Source organism: Pseudorca crassidens, chromosome 8 (genome assembly GCF_039906515.1).
Source record: "Pseudorca crassidens isolate mPseCra1 chromosome 8, mPseCra1.hap1, whole genome shotgun sequence".
NCBI lineage: Eukaryota > Metazoa > Chordata > Mammalia > Artiodactyla > Delphinidae > Pseudorca > Pseudorca crassidens.
Genome location: NC_090303.1, coordinates 31,921,134 through 31,939,214, shown reverse-complemented (window position 1 = coordinate 31,939,214; position 18,081 = coordinate 31,921,134). Strand labels below are relative to the sequence as shown.

General features: G+C 38.3%; 1 protein-coding gene across 4 annotated transcripts in view; it reads left to right on the top strand.

The window, feature by feature from the left end:
• The window catches only part of CCDC126 (coiled-coil domain containing 126), a 108,643-nt gene that overhangs the window by 83,038 nt on the left and 7,524 nt on the right, over nucleotides 1–18,081 (top strand). The gene's annotated exons all lie outside the window — the stretch shown is intronic.

The window sequence follows — 18,081 nt, the reverse complement described above, 5'->3', positions numbered from 1 at the left end:
ATTTTCACCCATTCCTTCTGTTTTTGGTCCCCTTTTCACCCTGTTTTCATTGGTACCTGGTGCAGCTGTTTCTGGGCCTTTTCGGGGTGGGCTTCTGTGGAGAAAAATGAATTGCTGTTTGATTTTTCTTATTTTTTCAGTTTCTTTTTGGTTTCTCTTTTAATATCCAAGTTTTTCAGGTCTGCTAAATCAGTTAACACTCATCCATATGCTTTCCAGCTTCTGGAGTTCTGTTGCTGTTGTCTCCTCTCTTGCTATCTTTGTTTTGGCCCCATAGATTTATGCTTTTTTAAAAAAAGAGAAAAAAACACCTTTACTATTTTGGTAGGGTAGCCACAGTCAGCAGAGGTTAAGTGCCTTGGTTGAGTTTACCATCTTTATCTGGGAATGCCCAAGACACTTTCTGTTTTTTCTTCTCCCACTTATGATGGTGTCTTTGAAGTGACGAGGGTTAGTCTGCATTGGCTCTTGAGGATCAAATATCGATGACTACAGATGAAGGAGTTGGTGTAAACGGAGATGGAGGTACTTGTGGCAGATACACATGTAGTAGATGTTGTACTGTTTTGCATTCTGCTTAGTCCAAGGACACTGATAGAAACAATGAAGAAGCAATTCTTTTGGAACAAGAGAAATACTTGGAAAAAAATTCTTTCTGCTTGAACAAAATAACTGTGATATTTTAAAAGGTAGCTGTTCTATGCTGCCCAGCTGTGTATGACAGCTCAGTTTTGAAAGCAAAATGAGACTCATATACACATCGTATCCTATAAACTGTATTTTAAAATTTAATGTATGGTGGAGATATTTCAATATCAGTGAATATATGCCTGCATCATTTAATGGCCACACGGTATTTAACCAATTCCCTGAAATGTTTTTTGCTTATTTCTGATTATAAAAAAATTATTATAAGCATTCAAATATTATAGAAATGTACAACATAGATAAGTAAAAGTAGAGCAGAGAGAGAGAATGTCAGTTAATTTGGCGTATATCGGGGATAGCACACTTTTTCTTATAGGGCTAAATAGTAAATATTTTCAGCTTTGTGGGTCATGTGGTCTCCTTTTCAATAAATGAACATGGCTATGTTCCAGTAAAACTTTTTTACAAAGACAGGCAGCCAACCAGCCGTAGTTTGCAGACACATTGTTCGTCAAGCACATTGTTTTATTTTGAAAATGGGATTGTACTACATATACTAGTTTGCAGCTTATTTGTTTTCACTTAATTGTTGTAGATATCTTTCCATGTTATTACAGATAGGTCTGTCTCATCTTTTTAATGACTTAACATTGTTTCATTTTATAAATATTCCTTTTTTTCTGCTTATTCTGTAGTAATGGATAATTTATTGGTAACCTTGTGTGCTGGATTTAGTGCTGTGATATATGTGTATCTGTGTATATGAAGTATATGTGTGAGTGATAAATGTGTGGACATTTTATGTTTGTGTGAATGTTTCAGAAGGATAGATTTCCTCAAGGTGGAATTTTTTGGCTGAAGGCATGTTAAATTTAATAGACACTTGTCAGATTGCCCTCCAGGGTGGCTCTACCGGCCCTACTAGCATTCTCCCAGCAGAGTGAAAGTGCCGGTTTCTTTCTTTCTTATTTTTTAATAGATTTATTTATTTATTTATATTTATTTATTTATTTATGGCTGCATTGGGTCTTCATTGCTGCGCTTGGGCTTTCTCTAGTTGTGGCGAACGGGGGCTACTCTTTGTTGCGGTGCGCAGGCTTCTCATTGCAGTGGCTTCTCTTGTTGGGGAGCTTGGGCTCTAGCCGTGCGGGCTTCAGTAGTTGTGGCTTGCGGGCTCTAGAATGCATGCTCAGTAGTTGTGGCGCACGGGCTTAGTTGCTCCGCAGCATGTGGGATCTTCCTGGACCAGGGCTCAAACCCGTGTCCCCTGCATTGGCAGGTGGATTCTTAACCACTGCACCACCAGGGAAGTCCGAAAGTGCCAGTTTCTCCCCACTATACCCATTCTATTTAATTTTAAATGGCTTCTAATTGTTTGCTTTTGCATTTCTTTGTTTACAGGAGAGGTTGAAAGACTTTCTTGATTGTTAGCTATTTGTATTTCTTGTATGTGAGAATGAATTGTTTGTATCCTTTGTCAGTTTTTCTGCTGGGAAATTTGTTAATTGACTGATCTTTTATAAAGATATTCATGCTGTCAGTATATGTAGCAGATGTCTTTCCTTTGATTTTTCAGTTGTCTAACAACTTGGTATATTGTTTTTAAAAATCTGTGTGGTTAAACATGTACATCATTTTTTATGGTTTAGTTATATGCTTAACATATTTCTTCCAAAACTTACGTTCTCATATATTACTTTTTTTTTTTTTAACATTTATGTCTGTAATATAGTTGAGATTTCTGATGGAAGCAGTAAGAGATGCAGGGTCATTTTTCCAAACTAGGTAGCCAGTTATTTTAGTTTCATTACTTAAATTCTGTCCTTTCCTCCATTAATTTGGAATGACAATAAGATGGGAATTTCATGAATACTGGAGAACTTGAACTTTCAGCCATCTATAAAACCCATTTCTTTCGTTGCTACTATATAAAAAGGCTAGTCCATCAAAAATATTTATTGAATGGTCTTCCCTTGAGCTATTTAACCTGATTTTCCTTGTTGGTAAAATAAACATAAGCTAATATATTTTTAAAAATGCTAGTCTACAATGAATTGTTACTATTGCAAAGGCCATGAACAAATCAATTGAACTTCTAAAGATTACTGTCTGTAAATCTTGAGCAGTAACTTGTGCTTTCTCTTTATGATAACATTTCTAACTGTCTTATGTCTTATTCTCAGCATTCTTAGTTTTCCCTAAGAAAAGAAGATTTTTGTTTCTTCCCATGTAACATCTCTTTTGGATTCTGGGGTTTGTCTAGAACAATGAATTGGGGGTTCTTGTTCTGATGCCCAATGACTGTTATAGAACACGTTGCAGTTGACATGTGGTTTCCTACACCTGAATGTACAGCAACACCAGTCTTTTAACCCCTCAGGCTTTCCCAGCTGAAGTCTGACCCTGCTTTCTTTTAAGAGTTTTGGTTTTACTATCTACTGTGGTTGCTGAACACTTTAAAAAAAAATGGACTCCAAAAATATTTTCAGAGAATTGGAGAGCAGTTCAGTATTAATATTTAAATGCTTTCTGAAAATTAAGAAATGCTACCAGACACAGATAAAAACAAAACAAGATAAAACAAATACCCCTACAGAAGGCTTTTCTCTATAGCCAAAGAAGGGGCAGCCTAGCAAGACAAAAAACTTTTAGACAGGAAACCATTCTCCTCCAGCCAGACACCTCAGAAAAAAGTTGGTGACTGCACCACCAACCACATGATCAAAGGCTAAGTGAGGAGCACAGACTTCCCCCTTGTGAGGCTATAATGAGGCATCCAAACTCCCCCCACACCACATGGTACCAGTGGAGACCACATGGGGAGCCAGGACTTCCACCCTTGCATGGCAGTAATGAAGTGCTCATCTCCCTCCCTCTGGGGGTGATGTCAGAGGAATCCTAGTGGAGAGTCAGGACTTCTACCATGGCCCAGTGGTAAAGAGCATCCCCGTCACAATGTCAGTGAAGAGTACGTGGGCACCTGGAACTCCCACTTCCATCCAGCAGTGATGAGGAGCTCACAGGTAACAGTGGAGGCCAGGTGGGAACCTAGACTTTTGCCTCCACCTGGTAGTAACAAGGTGACAGCCCTCTGCCCTGCCACAGTGGTATCAGAGAAAACTACCTAAAATAGGAAGCTTAAATGAGATCTGGACTTTCATAACAAAATATATAAATGTCCAGGTTTTAAGTATAAATCACTTGTCATACCAAGAACCAGGAAAATCTCAAACTGAATGAAAAAAGACAACCAATGACAGATGTTATCTGAAAAAGGTTTTAAAGCAGTCGGCATTAAAAGTGCTTCAATGAGGAATTAATGAACACAAAGCAAGTGAAAGAACAGAAAGCATCAACAAAGAAATAGAAAGTCTCAGCAGATAAATAGAGCACATAAAGGAAAACCAAATGGAAAATTTTGAACTGAAAAATACAATGATTGAAGTAAAATGTGTGAGTCAGCAGATTGACTCAAAAGCAGGAAGGAGAGGACAGAGGAAAGAATCAGTGAACTGGAGTGTAGAATAATGTAATTACACAATCTGAACAGCAGAGGGAAAATAGACTTAAAAAAAAAAATCCCAACGCTTTAGGGACCTGTGGGATTATAACAAAAGATTTTACATTTGTGTTGTCAGAGTTTTGGAAGGAGAAGAGAATGAGGGCAGAGCTGGAAAAGTACTCAAAAATATAATGACTACCAACTTCCTAAATTTTGCAAGAGACATAGACCCTCAGATTCAGGAAGCTGAGTGAACCCCAAGTAGGATAAGTTCAAAAAAGTCCATGCCAATACACATTGTAATTAAGCTTCTGAAAACTTAAAAGGGCATCTGGAAAAGAAAAAATTTTTAAAGCACCTAGAGGGACTTCCCTGGTGGTCCAGTGGTTAGGAATCCACCTGCCAATGCAGGGGACACGGGTTCCAGTCCTGGTCCTGGAAGATCCCACATGCCGTGGAGCAACTAAGCCCGTGTGCCACAACTACTGAGCCTGTGCTCTAGAGCCTGCAAGCCACAGCTACTGAAGCCCTAGTGCCTAGAGCCCGTGCTCCGCAACAAGAGAAGCCACCGCAATGAGAAGCCTGTGCACAGCAACAAAGACCCAATGCAGCCAAAAATAAAAATAAATAAACTTATTTTTTAAAAAAAGCACCTAGAGAAAAATGACACTTATAGTGACAAAACAATTCAAATGACAGTGGATTTCTCATCAGAAACCATCAAGGCCAGAAATAGGTGGCATATTTTGTTTTAAGTGCTTAAAGAAAAGAGCTATCATTCCAGAATTCTATACCTGGTGAAAATATCCTTTAGGAATTAAGGGAAATCAAAGATATTTCTTAGATGAAGGAAAAACATTGTCACCAGCAGACCTACCCTAAGAGAAGGCTAAAGGAAGTTCTCTCAACAGAAAAGAAATGATAAAAAGGAGGAACCTTGGAACAATGAGGAAGGAAAGAACACAGTAAGTAAAAATAAGGGTAGGTCAGTAGGTTCCTTTTCTCCTTGAGTTTTCTAAATTATGATAGTTGAAGCAAAAATTATAACATTGCCTTCTAAATGTATGAAGAAGAAATATTTAAGGCAGTATCTTATAAATGAAGTAGGGTAAAAGGATGGTGTATTAGGGTTTTTGATAGAAACAGAGCAGGGAGAGGGAGAGATGGACTTGAAGAAACTGGCTCATGCTGTTATGGGCCTGTTACTGCCTGTTATGGGCCTGTTATGGGCCTGTTCCCATATGGGCCTGTTATGGGAAGTCCAAGATCTGCAGGGCAGGCTGAAAATTCTGACAAGAGCCAGTGTTCCAGTCCTGAGTCTGAAGGCAGTCAGCCTGGGGGCAGAATTCTTTCCTGTTCCAGGAACCTTAGTCTTTTTTTTTTTTTTTTTTGGTTCGCGGGCCTCTCACTGTTGTGGCCTCTCCCGTTGCGGAGCACAGGCTCCGGACGCGCAGGCTCAGCGGCCATGGCTCACGGGCCCAGCTGCTCCGTGGCACATGGGATCTTCCCGGACCGGGGCATGAACCCGTGTCCCCTGCATCAGCAGGCGGACTGTCAACCACTGCACCACCAGGGAAGCCCCTTAGTCTTTTTTTTTTTAAGCTCTTCAGCTTATTAGATGAAGTCCACCCACATTATGGTAAATAATCTGCTTTACTGAAAGTCTACTGGTTTAAATGCTAATCACATCTAAAAACTACCTTCACAGCAACATCTAGACTGGTAGATTTGTCTAGGTACCATAGCCTAGCCAAGCTGACCCAAAATGAACCATCACAGATGGTAAAGAGAGGTAAAGCTCACTCAAATTGGTAAAATGACTGTGGCACATTATGTATATGATGTAATATCTAGAACAATAACTAAAACTATACAAAGAGAGACATTTAAAAACCCTACAGAAAAATAAGAATTCTAAAAAATATTCAAATAACCCATAGGAAGGCAGGAAAAAGAAAACGAAGTGAAAAACAGAACCAACAAAACAAAAGATGAAATGTCAGACTTAAGTCCTAATATATCAAAATTACATTAATTATAAATGTTCTAAATACGCTAGTTAGAGGACATTGGCAGACTGAATTAAAAAACATGACCCAAGTATGTGCTGTCTACAAGAAAGTCACTTCAAATTTAATGATATTGGCTGGCTGAAAGTAAAAGGATGGGAAAAGATATGCAAACATTAATCAAAGGAAAGCAGGAGTGGCTGCATTAATAACAGGTAAAATAGACATCAGAGCAAAGAAAACTACCAGAGTCAGAGAATTAAATTATATAATCATAAAACAGTCAGCCCACCCAGAAGAAATAACAATCCTAAATGTATCTACAAAAATGATAGAACTGAAAGTAAAAATAGATAAATCGGCAATTATAGTTGAGAATTTAAAACACTCCTTGCTCAGGAACTGATAGAACTAGACAGAAAATCTGCAAAGATATAGAAGATCTGAAGAATGTAATCTAATCAGTGGAATCTTAGTTACATACACAGAAGCTCCATCAGCAACAGGAGGATATACATGTTTTTTAACAGTCCATGGAACATTCACCCAAATAGATACCCTTGGCCATAAAACAAATCTCAACAAATTTAAAAGAATTGAAATCATAAAGAGTGTATTCTGTGACTGCAGTGAACTCAAACTAGAAATTAATAACAGAGTGATAATAGGAAGATCTCCAAATAATTAGAAATTAAATAACACACTTCTAAATAATCTGTAAGTTAAAGAGGGAGCCTCAAGGGAAATTTTAAAAAATGCACTGATCTAAATGAAAACACAACATAAAAATTGTAGGACACAGCTAAAGTATGCTGAGAGGGAAGTTTACTTTAGAAAAGTACATACTTTAGAAAAGAGTGCATACTTTAGAAAAGAGGAAGTGTCTTAAATCCATAATCTAAGCTCCCACCTCAAGAACCTAGGTTCTTGAGTAAAACAAACCCAGATCAAAGCAGAAGGAAGGAAATGATAACGATAAGAACAGAAATAAATGAAATTGAAAGAAAAACAGAAAAAATCAGTGTAACAGCTTTTCTTTTGAAAGATGGGGGAAAAAACTGACAAACTTCTAGCAACACTGACCAAAAATAATTTGCCAATATCAGGAATGAAAAAGTGAGTGTCACTGCAGAACCTGCAGACATCAAAATCATAATAAGAGACTATTATGAACAGCTCTACATGTAAACACTATAACTTATATGAAAGGGGTCAGTTTCTCAAAAAACACAAACTAGCACACTCACCCAGTATGGAATAGATAATTTGAATAGCCGTATACAGGCATACCTCAGAGATACTCCGTTCCAGACCGCCGCAATAAAGCAAGTCACGTGAAGTTTTTGGTTTCCCAGCACATGTAAAAATTACGTTTACACTATAGTTTATTAAATGTGAAATAGTATTATGTCTAAAAAGCCAAATGTATCCACCTTAATTAAAAAGTTCTTTATTGCTAAAAAATGCTAACCATCATCTGAGCCTTCTGCAAGTCATAATTTTTATTTTATTTATTTATTTATTTTTACTGGTGGAGGGTCTTGCCTTGATATCCATGGCTGCTGAAGGGTGGGGAGGCTGTGGCAGTTTCTTAACATAAGACAGCAATGAAGTTTGCCACATCACTTGGCTCTTTGACAGATGATTTCTCTGTAGCATGCAATGCTGTTTGATGCAATGCTCTTGGATAGTGTTTTGCCCACCACAGAACTTCTTTCAGTATTAGAGTAACTCCTCAAAGCCTGCTGCTGCTTCATCAACTAAGATTATGTAATATTCTAAATCCTTTTTGTGTCATTTCAACTATCTTCACAGCATCTTCACCCGGAGTAGACTCCATGTCAGGAAACCACTTTTTTTGCTCATCCATGAGAAGCAACTCCTCATTCATTAAAGTTTTTTTTTTTTTTATCATGAGATTGCATGATTTCAGTTACATCTTCAGTCTCCACTTCTAATTCTAGTTCTTTTGCTGTTTCTACCACATCTGCACATCTGATTGCAGATCACCATAACAAATACAGTAATAATGAAAAAGTTTAAATATTGCAAGAATTACCAAAATGTGACAAAGAGACATGAAGAGAGCAGATGCTGTTGGAAAAATGACACTGATAGACTCACTCGGCACAGGGTTGCCACAAACTGTCAGTTTGTAAAAAATGCAATATTTGCAAAGTGGAATAAAGCGAGATATGTCTGTAACTGTTAGGGAAATTGACTTATAGTTCAAGAACTTACAAAAAAGAAATCTTCAGGCCCAGATGGTTTCACTGGAGAATTCTATCAGAAATTTTAATAGGGGACATCCCTGGTGGCACAGTGGTTAAGAATCCACCTGCCAATGCAGGGGACACGGGTTTGATCCCTGGTCTGGGAAGATCCCACATGCCACAGAGCAACTAAGCCCATGCACCACAACTATTGAGCCTGTGCTCTAGGGCCCGTGGGCCACAACTACTGAGACCATGGGCCACAACTACTGAAGCCCATGCACTCTAGGGCCAATGTGCCACAACTACTGAAGCTTGCGCGCCTAGAGCCCGTGTTCTGCAACAAGAGAAACCACTGCAATGAGAAGCCTGCACACCGCAACAAAGAGTAGCCCCCACTCACCATAATTAGAGAAAGCCTGCGCGCAGCAACGAAGACCCAACGCAGCCAAAGATAAATTTTTTTAAAAAAATTTCATTAAAAAATTTTTTAATAGGAATTAGTATAAATACTACACAGTCATTTTCAGAAAACAGAAGGGGAGGGAACACTTCCCAGTTCAATTATGAAGCTAGTATTATCTTTACACCAAAACCAAAGACGGTATAGGTAATTAAAAACTACAGACCAATACCCCTCATGAATATATATGTGTAGATCCTCAGGAAAAACTTAGCAAACGGAATTCAACAACACATAAAAAGAATTAAGATGAGCCCTGAACCAAGGTGGCAGAGTAGAAGGAGGTCCTCTCACTCCCTCTTGTGAGAACACCAGAATCACAACTAGCTGCTAGACAATCATCGACAGGAAGATACTGGAACTCACCAAAAAAGATACCCCACATCCAAAGACAAAGGAGAAGCCACAATGAGATGGTAGGGGGGCGCAATCACAGTAAAATCAAATCCCATAATTTCTGGTTGGGTGACTCACAAACTGGAGAACACTTATACGACAGAAGTCGACGCACTGGAGTGAATGTTCTGAGCCCCATGTCAGGCTTCCCAGCTGGGGGGTCTGGCAACAGGAGGAGGAATTCCTAGAGAATCAAACTTTGAAGGCTAGTGGGATTTGATTGCAGGACTTCAACAGGACTGGGGGAAACAGAGACTCCACTCTTGGAGGGCACACACAAAGTAGTGTGCACCTCGGGACCCAGGGGAAGGAGCAGTGACCCCATAGGAGACTGAACCAGACCTACCTGCTAGTGTTGGAGGATCTCCTGCAGAGGTGGTGGTGGGGCTGTGGCTCACCGTGGGGACAAGGACACTGGCAGCAGAAGTTCTGGGAAGTACTCCTTGGCGTGAGCACTCCCAGAGTCCGCCATTAGCCCCACCAAAGAGCCCAGGTAGGCTCCAGTGTTGGGTTCCCCTCAAGCCAAACAACCAACAGGGAGGGAACGCAGCCCCATGCATCAGCAGTCAAGCAGGTTAAAGTTTTACTGAGCTCTGCCCAGGAGAGCAACAGCCAGCTGTACCCACCACCAGTCCCTCCCATCAGGAAACTTGCACAAGCCTCTTAGATAGCCTCATCCACCAGAGGGCAGACAGCAGAAGCAAGAGGAACTGCAATCCTGCAGCCTGTGGAACAAAAACCACATTCACAGAAAGATAGACGAAATGAAAAGGCAGAGGGCTATGTACCAGATGAAGGAACAAGATAAAACCGCAGAAAAACAACTAAATGAAGTGGAGATAGGCAACCTTCCAGAAAAAGAATTCAGAATAATGATGGTGAAGATGATCCAGAACCTCAGAAAAAGAATGGAGGCAAAGATGGAGAAGATGCAAGAAATGTTTAACAAAGACCTAGAAGAATTAAAGAACAAAGAAACGGATGAATAATACAATAACTGAAGTGAAAGCTACACTGGAAGAATCAATAGCAGAATAACTGAGGCAGAAGAACAGATAAGTGACCTGGAAGACAGAATGATGGAATTCACTGCTGCGGAACAGAATAAAGAAAAAAGAATGAAGAGGAATGAAGACAGCCTAAGAGACCTCTGGGACATTAAATGCAACAATATTTGCATTATAGGGGTCCCAGAAGGAGAAGAGAGACAGAAAGGACCAGAGAAAATATTTGAAGAGATTATAGTAGAAAACTTCCCTAACGTGGGAAAGGAAATAGCCACTCAAGTCCAGGAAGCACAGAGAGTCCCATACAGGATAAACACAAGGAGAAACATGCCAAGACACATAGTAATCAAATTGGTAAAATTTAAAGACAAAGAAAAATTATTGAAAGCAGCAAGGGAAGAATGACAAATAACCAACAAGGGAACTCCCATAAGGTTAACAGCTGATATCTCAGCAGAAACTCTACAAGTCAGAAGGGAGTGGAATGATATATTTAAAGTGATGAAAGGGAAGAACCTACAACCAAGATTACTCTACCCAGCAAGGATCTCAATCAGATTCAACGGAGAAATCAAAAGCTTTACAGACAAGCAAAAGCTAACAGAATTCAGCACCACCAAACCAGCTCTACAACAAATGCTAAAGGAACTTCTCTAAGTGGGAAACACAAGAGAAGAAAAGGAGCTACAAAAACAAACCCAAAACAATTAAGAAAATGGTCATAGGAACATACTTATTGATAATTATGTTAAATGTGAATGGATTAAATGTTCCAACCAAAGTACACAGGCTTGCTGAATGGATACAAAAACAAGACCCGTCTATATGCTGTCTACAAGAGACCCACTTCAGACCTAGGGACACATACAGACTGAAAGTGAGGGGATGGAAAAACATATTGGAAATCAAAAGAAAGCTGGAATAGCAATACTCATATCAGATAAAATAGACTTTAAAATAAACAATGTTATAAGCGACAAGGAAGGGCACTACATAATGATAAAAGGATCAATCTAAGAGGAAGATATAACAATTATATATGCACCCAGCATAGGAGCACCTCAATACTTAAGGCAACTACTATCAGCTATAAAAGGGGAAATCGACAGTAACAGAATAATAGTGGGGGGACTTTAACACCTCACACCAATGGACAGATCATCCAAAATGAAAATAAATAAGGAAACAGAAGCTTTAAATGACACAATAGACCAGATAGATTTAATTGATATTTATAGGACATTTCATCTAAAAACAGTTTACACTTTCTTCTCCAGTGCGCATGGAACATTCTCCAGGATGGATCACATCTTGGGTCACAAATCAAGCCTCAGTAAATTTAAGAAAATTGAAATCATATCAAGCATCTTTTCTGACCACAAAGCTATGAGATGAGAAATGAATTACAGGGAAAAAAACGTAAAAAACATAACACGTGGAGGCTAAACAATACGTTACTAAATAACCAAGAGATCACTGAAGAAATCAAAGAGGAAATCAAAAAATACCTAGAGACAAATGACAATGAAAACAAAACGATCCAAAACCTAAGGGATGCAGCAAAAGCAGTGCTAAGAGGGAAGTTTATAGCCATACATGCCTACCTCAAGAAACAAGAAAAATCTCAAACAATCTAACCTTACACCTAAAGGAACTAGGGAAAGAAGAACAAACAAAACCCAAAGTTAGCAGAAGGAAAGAAATCATAAAGAACAGAGGAGAAATAAATAGCAACAAAGAAAACAATAGCAAAGATCAATAAAACTAAAAGCTGGTTCTTTGAGAATATAAACAAAATTGAAAAACCATTAGCCAGATCCATCAAGAAAAAGAGGGAGAGCACTCAAATCAATAAAATTAGAACTGAAAAAGAAGTTATAACAGACATGGCAGAAATACAAGCCATCCTAAGAGACTACTACAAGCAACTCTATGCCAATAAAATGGACAACCTGGAAGAAATGGATAAATTCTTAGAAAGATATAACCTTCCAAGACTGAACCATGAAGAAATAGAAAATATGAACAGACGAATCACAAGTAATGAAATTGAAACTGCGATTAAAAATCTTCCAGCAAATAAAAGTCCAGGACTAGATGGCTTCATAGATGAATTCTATCAAACACTCAGAGAAGACCTAACACCCGTCCTTCTCAAACTCTTCCAAAAAATTGCAGAGGAAGGAACACTCCCAAACTCATTCCATGAGGCCACCATCACCCTGATGACAAAATCAGACAAAGATACTACAAAAAAAGAAAATTACAGGCCAATATCATGAATGAATTCTGATGAATATAGATGCCAAAATCCTCAACAAAATACTAGCAAACAGAATCCAACAACACATTAAAAGGATCATACACCATGATCAAGTGGGATTTATCCCAGGGATGCAAGGATTCCTCCATACATGCATATCAATCAATATGATATACCACTTTAACAAACTGAAGAATAAAAACCATATGATCATCTCTGTAGATGCAGAAAAAGCTTTTGACAAAATTCAACACCCATTTATGATAACTCTCCAGAAAGTTGGCATAGAGGGAACCTACCTCAACATAATAAAGGCCATATACGACAAACCCACAGCAAACATCATTTTCAATGGTGAAAAACTGAAAGCATTTCCTCTAAGATCAGGAACAAGACAAGGATGTCCACTCTCACCACTATTATTCAACATAGTTTTGGAAGTCCTAGCCACAGCAGTCAGAGAAGAAAAAGAAATAAAAGGGATACAAATCGGAAAAGAAGAAGCAAAACTGTCACTCTTGGCAGATGACATGATACTATATGTAGAGAATCCTAAATATGCCACCAGAAAGCAAGTAGAGCTAATCAATGAATTTGGTAAAGTTGCAGGATACAAAATTAATGCACAGAAAAATCTCTTGCATTCCTATACACTAATGATGAAAAATCTGAAAGAGGAATTAAGGAAACACTCTCATTTACCATTGCAACAAAAAGAATAAAATACCTGGGAATAAACCTTCCTAGGGAGGCAAAAGACCTGTATGCAGAAAACTATAAGACACTGATGAAAGAAATTAAAGATGATACCAACAGATGGAGAGATATACCATGTTCTTGGATTGGAAGAATCAACATTGTGAAAATGACTATACTACCCAAAGCAATCTACAGATTCAATGCGATCCCTATCAAATTACCAATGGAATTTTTCATGGAACTAGAACAAAAAAATCTTAAAATTTGTGTGGAGACACAAAAGACCCCGAATAGTCAAAGCAGTCTTGAAGGAAAGAAACGGAGCTGGAGGAATCAGACTCCCTGACTTTAGACTATATTACAGAGCTACAATAATCAAGACAACATGGTACTGGCACGGAAATAGAAACATAGATCCATGGAACAAGATAGAAAGCCCAGAGATAAACCCACACATCTATGGTCAACTAATCTATGACAAAGGAAGCAAGGATATACAATGGAGTAAGACAGTCTCTTCAATAAGTGGTGCTGGGAAAACTGGACAGCTACATGTAAAAGAATGAAATTAGAACACTCTCTAACACCATGCACAAAAATAAACTCAAAATGGATTAGAGACCTAAATGTAAGAGTGGACACTATAAAACTCTTAGAGGAAAACATAGGAAGAACACTCATTTTTTTTTTTTTTTTTTTTTTTTGCAGTACACGGGCCTCTCACTGTTGTGGCCTTTTCTGTTGTGGAGCACAGGCTCCGCGGCCATGGCTCACGGGCCCAGCCGCTCGGCAGCATGTGGGATCTTCCCGCACCGGGGCATGAACCCATGTCCCCTGCATCGGCAGGCGGACTCTCAACCACTGCGCCACCAGGGAAGCCCGGAAGAACACTCTTTGACATAAATCACAGCAAGATCCTTTTTGACCCACCTCCTAGAGAAATGGAAATAAAAACAAAAATAAACAAATGGGACCTAATGAAACTTCAGAGCTTTTGCACAGCAAAGGAAAGTGTAAACAAGATGAAAATACAAGCTTCAGAATGGGAGTAAATATTTGCAAATGAATCAATGGACAAAGGATTAATCTCCAAAATATATAAAGAGCTCATGCAGCTCAATATTAAAAATACAAACAACCCAATCCAAAAATGGGCAGAAGACCTAAATAGACATTTCTCCAGCGAAGACCTACAGATGGCCAAGAAGCACATGAAAAGCTGTTCAGCCTCACTAATTATTAGAGAAATGCAAATCAAAAGTACAGTGAAGCATCACCTCACACCTGTTAGAATGGGCATCATCAGAAAATCTACAAACAAATGCTGGAGAGGTTGTGGAGAAAAGGGAACCCTCTTGCACTGTTGATGGGAATGTAAATTGATACAGCCACTATGGAGAACAGTATGGAAGTTCCTTAAAAAACTAAAAATAGAATTACCATATGATCCAGCAATCCCACTACTGGGCATATACCCTGAGAAAACCATAATTCAAAAAGAGTCATGTAACCCCAGTATTCATTGTAGCACTATTTACATTAGCCAGGACATGGCAGCAACCTAAATGCCCATTGACAGACAAATGGATAAAGAAGATGTGGTACATATATACAATGGAATATTACTCAGCCATGAAAAGGAACGAAATTGGATCATTTGTAGAGACGTAGATGGACCTAGAGACTGTCATAGAGAGTGAAGTAAGTCAGAAATCAAATATCGTATATTAATTCATGTATGTGTAACCTAGAAAAATGGTACAGATGAACTGGTTTGCAGGGCACAAATTGAGACACAGATGTAGAGAACAAACGTATGGACACCAAGGGCGTGGGGGTGGTAGTGTGATGAATTGGGCGAGTGGGATTGACGTGTATACACTTATGTGTATAAAATTCATGACTAATAAGAATGTGCTGTATAAAAAAAAGTAAAATGAAATTAAAAAATAAAATCAAAAAATCAGAAAACGAAAAAAAAAGTAAATGGATTAAACTCCCCAATCAAAATACATAGATTGGCAGAATGGATTTTTTTAAAAAAACAGGATTTAATTATATGCTGTCTATAAGAGATTCACTGTGAGTATAATGACACACATAGAAGTTTGGGACCCTAATCAATAGGACTGGTGTCCTTATAGAAGAGAAATAGACACGAGATGCATGTGCAGAAAAAAGGCCACATGAGCATACAGTGAGAAGATACCCATCTGCAAGCCAAGGAGAGACGCCTCTGGAGAAACTAAACCTGCCATAGCTTTGATCTTGGAATTCCTGTCTCCAGACTGTGGGAAAATAAATTTCTGTTGTTTAAGAAAAAAAGTAAGTATATGGCAATTTATTTTATATTAGTTTCACGTAAGTGATTAAAATGTTATATGTATGACCCTAAAAAAAAAGGAAAAGAAAAAAGAAGAAATACCGTGACCAAGTGGCATTTATTCCAGGAATGCAAGGCTGGTTTAATTTTCAAAAATCAATCAGTGTAGGGACTTCCCTGGCAGTCCAGTGGTTAAGACTCCATGCTCCCAATGCAGGGGGCACAGGTTTGAGACCTGGTCAGGGAACTAAGATCCCACATGCCACATGGCAGGCGTAAAAAAAAAAAAAAAAAAAAAAATCGATCAGTGTATTCCATCATATTAACAGGCTAATGAGAGGGAGGATGGGGTTACTGTAAAAGGGCAATACAGAGATAGTTGTGGTGAAGGAAATATTCTGCATCTTGACTGTACCAGTGTCAGTACTGTAGCTGTGATGTATGTAGTTTTACAAGATGTCACTGTTGGGCAAAACTGGGTAAAGGGTACAGGAATTTCTGTATTTGTTATTTCTTGCAACTGGATGTAAATGTACAGTTATCTCAAAATAAGTTATTTACCAATTAAGAAAAAAAAACCTAACAAACCTGTAAAATGCATAGTCCTTATATTCTAAACATGTTAGAGGGAAGTCAATCTCAGAATTCCTACTAGAAGTGGTTTTAATGTGGCTATTTAAAATGTAGATTATTTATGATTTGTATTATTTAGTCAAATCCATTATCTAGCTTTTGTTTTCTCACTTAAGAAAAAATTAGGCTTATTTTATGGTCCTAGGCATTTAATTTGTTTATAAAGTTTGATGAGAACATGTCGATCTACTCATGAGACCTAAACAGTGTGCCTTGCAGCCTTAAGTAGGGAAGTAATAAAATATTTGTTGAATGATATAATTTATTCAGCACTCAGTAGGAGAAGGTAGCTGTATTAAAAGTGTAAAAGACTAAACAATTAATGTACATTTAATTACAGAGTTTATGAGGCTTTTGAAACCACTTTTACCTAGCAATTTGCTCTGATATTTGAATTCGTTCATATTGTTTAGGAAGTATTCTTGTTTTATTGCTAGCTTCATAATAAAACTTTACAGTGAGTAATTCACTTGATAATCAAGAAGTGACTTCTGAGTTTTCTCCCTTGTACAATTAAGCATATGTTAGTGGTGGTAAAATATTAATATGAATTTGAAAAATATTAATAAGGAAAAGTTTTTGACTTAGATACTTTAAACACTTTTGTTTTCTGGCTGCTTTGGGTCTTTGTTGCTGTGTGTGGGCTTTCTCTAGTTGTGGTGAGCGGGGGCTACCCTTCGTTGAGGTGTGCTGGCTTCTCACTGCGGTGACTTCTCTTGTTGTGGAGCACAGGCTCTAGGCACGTGGGTTTCAGTAGTTGTGGCATGCGGGCTCAGTAGTTGTGGCTCATGGGCTTAGTTACTCTGTGGCATGTGGGATCTTCCTGGACCAGGGATCAAACTTGTGTGCCCTGCATTGGCAGGTGGATTCTTAACCACTGTGCCACCAGAGAAGTCCCACACTTATGTATTTTATTTTCATTAGTCATTTTTGCGTTTTACTACTATTTTACTACTACTACATTTACTAAGAATTGAATTTCTTTTTTGTGTACACATGGCTATTTTTTTTTCACATGACTATTTTTATTTGTATCTGCCTCTCCACATTAAGAATACAAATAATAAAACCTATTGAGATATAAATAAGAGATAAATCAGCAGAGACCTATAAGCATGCGGTGCACAAAGGCATGTGTACTTGGTGTTTGTGCTGGTCCTTTTCCTGGTTGCCTTCAGATTTGTTCCTTTACTTTTCTCTGTTTTGTATCTCAAGGGAGGGTGATTCTAGTAGGTGGCACTTTCTAAGTTCCTAAATCAACTAGCTACTGCCTGGGTTCAGCCAATGAGAAGTACTGGCAGGAGTTCGGAATGTAGGAGGAAAAGAGAGACTAGGGTATTTTTCTCCCTTTCTGCCTCAGGTGATGTCTCCTTTGTAGCGCCACCTTCTGCCAGACAGCCTCCTTGGCTCTGTTATTCCACTAGGTGTCCTTGGACTTGGGCTGTTGTAACATTACTGATTTTTCCCTCTGTTCCTTAGGCTCGGGATGATAGTGGCTTCCTGCTGTGCCTCACAATCTCTTGATTATGTTTATTGTAGCAAGATCTTTTTATATCCAATATCTTTAGTATATTTAATAGCATTGTAACTTTTTTGTTATATTCATTCGTTTGTTTTATTTTTTAGATTCCATTATATCCTCCTTTTGATTTTTGTATACTGTGGAATAATTGGGCTAGGTGCTATTTTGATAGTATGTGTGTTCTTATGTGCCTTTGTTTTAGCCTGTTTTTTGTTATTTTTCCCTTAAACTATTTGATTTCTTCTCCCAGAGTAGGGAAACTTAAAGCAGGAGCAGAACAACCTTAAAGGGTTTTATTTCCTAAGTCTGGTTCTTCATGTTAATCTCAACCATGATACCACCTACCAAGCATGAATCAGACATTCAGCAAATGTTCATTTCCAGCATTTGTTGACTGTCTACT